A 3,801-nucleotide genomic window follows, 5' to 3' on the forward strand; every position below is an offset into this window, starting at 1 on the left:
ACTGGGATAGCCTATAAGAAGATTCCAAGAAGTTCCTGCTGTCTTCTGATAGGCTCTTTCAGACGCCACTCAGAGAATCTAAGTTTTCCACTTGTTCACTTACTACAGTGCAGCAGAAAGAGCCTCCAATCAGCAGGGATTCTGTGGAACACTACTACTGTAGTAAATAGCCTTCTACAATCTACAGGCAATAAGTGGCCCTCTAGCTGTTGTAGAACCACACATCCCATCATGCCCTGCAACTGCTTAAGCATTTATTTATTTATCTACCATTTCTTATATAGCGCAGCAGATTCCTTTTACAATTTGCATGTCTAATAGCAAAACTATGACAGGTCATGCTGGGATTTGTAGATCTACAACAATGGAGGGCCGCCTATTGCCCACCCCTGCATCGAATCCATGATATAATGGGAATAGTGTATAAAAATATATATAAAGTACATATTTATACCCTGGGATTAAAATATATAAAGCGAGGTTATGGCATACCTCCCAACTGTCCCACTTTTGCGGGAATGTCCCAAATTTTTGAGGCGTTCCCACATCCCGCCGGGGGCCAGCAGTGTCCTGCGGCAGGGGGGGCAGTTGGCAGATCCTCCAACTGTACCGAATATGCCGGTACAGTACCGTTCTTTAAAGGTCTGTACTGGCAAACAACAATTGTACCGAATGTACCGGTTTTTAACATTCTTCTGGCTGTGTCTCTGCGCTCGCATACCCTCCAACATGACCCCTTCCAGTAGGTACAAAATGCTCTATTCTTGGACTTCCCTGCCAGTGGCAGTTAAAGAGGTGGGACTCCAGCACAGTCCAAATTTCAAAGAGGGGGGGTCACATCAACTGCCAGTGAGTCCAGGACAGTGATGTTTGAGGTCGCAGTAGGTGTGGCTCCCCTTTTGAATATTTGACAGTGGTCATAGGTGTGCGCACATTGAGTGTTAGGGGCACCCCCTAATGCTGTGCCCACCCTTATGAACACCTCCTACCGCTAGCAATACTGTTTACCAAAGACTCTTTAGAAATGTATTCCATTAAAAGCGGCCATGAATAAATTACAGTATGTGTGATTTGCATTATTAATTGTACTACACCATTGTGATATCACTACATACCATATATGTTTATGACTTTATTTGCATGTACTGCTACACAGAGTAATTAGAAGTATAAAACTGAAATAGGCAGGAGATTATGGTGTGGCTGAGAGATATTATATATTGTAACGAGCACCAATAGATGATGGTAGACACGCCTGATTGGTGGTGTTAGACACACCCAATGGGCGGTGTTAGACATGCCCAATAGGTGGTGCTAGGCACACTCCTTTGACGGTGCACACCCTAATAAAATGTGCTGCGCACGCATATGACAGTGGTGCAGTCCCACCTCTGTAACTGTCACTGGCAAGGAAGTCCAGAAACAGAGCATTTTGTACCTAATAGAATGGATCATGCGCTCAGAGTCACTGCGCCGGTCTTTCCCGGGCCAGCGTGTGATGTGCCTGTGTTGGATAAACATTTATTGGTTAAAAACATCCATGGATACAAATAAGTAACATAATCTGTATTTAAAATATCAGAACATACTATACAACAAGGGATAAACTATTATAAACATAGGTTGAACTAGATAAACGCAATTCTTTATTCAGCCTCACCTACTATGTAACTATGTAACTATATGACATCACGCCGCCGTGCTGGCACTGCAGACCCGGCGCATGCACAGTATCACACAGCTAGGGCTGACCCAGCCACTTCCCCCCTTACTGTGTCAGTCACATTACATTACCAGTCAGTCCTGCCCCCAACCACCTCCTACTGTATACACGTTGGTCTCCGGAAGCCAAGGCCAGTCCCGGGTGAGTCTCACTGTGCGGAGCTGAAACACTGCGCTACCTTCCCGTGTGAGTCATTCAGCAGTAATATAGCTGCCTGGGGGGTAATTGCATTCCAAGGTGCAGGTTACACAGCGCTAAGTGAGCAGATTGCAGGTTGACAAGGTCAGGGGTGAGTGCATTATACTGGATGACAGAGTGTGCATCAGTATGCAGGGTGACATTTGCAGCAATAATGCAGGGGATGACAGGGTCAGAATCTAGTATCTTGTGATGTCATCCAGATAGTAGTGGGTGGCCACGCCCACTTTACCTGTGGCCCTTCAGATGTTGGAGGGTATGCAGTTGGGAGTCCCCCCTGTCACCAGTGAATAGACGCTGTGTGCACATGCGCATAGCATCTATTCCTGCAGCCAGAGGGTCTGCGGGCCTAGCTAGCAGCTCACAGAGCCGCTGGCCAGGCCCCCACAGAGACGAAAATGGGGTGTGGGAGCATTGCAAGTATAAGCCACGCCACCCCTTGCCACTAGGCCATGCCCCCAAAATTTCAGCAGGGGCAGTGTCCCTCTTTCCATTGCTCAGATGTTGGGAGGTATGTTGGTTCCTTATAGTGTCAGTATTGTTCCACTGCGTCACTAGGCCAAATCAGGCCTGTTCGGCCATGTCCAAATTCTGACACTGGCCGATGTTTAGCTACTGCGCATACGCATTGGATGCAATGCGCATGCGTGAGGCCCGGCTGCGATCGGCTTCAGCAGATAGTTCCATTTGCGAGCTGATCGCAGTGTGATTGACAGGGAGTGGGGGTGGATCCTGGCCATTTCATGGGCGTGCCCGCAAAAACGGTGGACGTGCCCAATGAAATGCTGGGAGTGTCCAGGAAAACGCAGGCGCATGTATAACTGTACACATTCATTCACAAGCATTGCAAACCTATCCGCAAGGCGGGATTTCGAAGGGCAGGCAGGCGGACAAATTCGGTGGACCAATTCGTACAAACACACTAAGCGATTTTACAAATGATATCACCAGTGAACACATCCAGGAGTTATGCTGTCCTTGATGATATTCTCCAATTGAGACAAAGGACATCGCTAATGACTTGTTGGAGTGAGCGTCACTAATAATATAGTGCGTACACACAGAACGATAAGTACGAAAATAACGTTATGACTGGTCGATACTGTGCACATCATTTACATTGTCAAATGTCATGGTGAAAATGTCAGTGTAGCCAGTTTAAATAAAAAGAACCAAAGTATTCTGTCATTTTTCAAACACAGGCTGGTGACAGAATCTGATTGGTTAGTACTTTATCTCTCTCCAAGTTGATAAATCTCCCCTAAAATATCTTATTCCTTGCTTGGAGGCTGAATAACACAAGTCCCTTAATTACAGCAAGTTATACTGTAGGTCTAGCCCAGTTTCCAGGAGATGAAAGCAAATGATTGTTCTAGTTCCTTTGTGACAGCATGTTCTTCAGTCAAATATGCAAGTCCTGGAATAGGAGTACATTGCACTAAAGACATATTTACAAATGAATTATAAGAGGCAGAAATTAACCTGTAAACGCCTGCGTGACGTAAATGTGTGGGATGAGCCTTTATTGTTTGTGGACATGCTGGGCCCAGGCCCCCAGGGCAAAGCCTCCCACAGACAGAAAAAACGACAGCCCACTGAACTAAAGACATTTGGCAACAACAGTTTTTATATGAGTATTTGCCACCTGACTGGTGGGAGTTATCTGGTCCTGCTCATAACCATCGGCGCCGAAACCGTGGGTGCTCCGTGGGGGGGGGGGGGGGGCTGAGTAGTCTGTGGGGGGGGGGGGGGGTACAGACTACTCAGATTGGTTGGGTACAGGATGCTGTCGGTTAGAAGACCTACAGCGGCATACCTCCCAACTGTCCCCTTTTTGCGGCGGGGGCAGTTGGAAGTCCCACCCTGTCACCAATCTATTT

Source organism: Crinia signifera, chromosome 11 (genome assembly GCF_055691185.1).
Source record: "Crinia signifera chromosome 11, ASM5569118v1, whole genome shotgun sequence".
Lineage (NCBI taxonomy): Eukaryota > Metazoa > Chordata > Amphibia > Anura > Myobatrachidae > Crinia > Crinia signifera.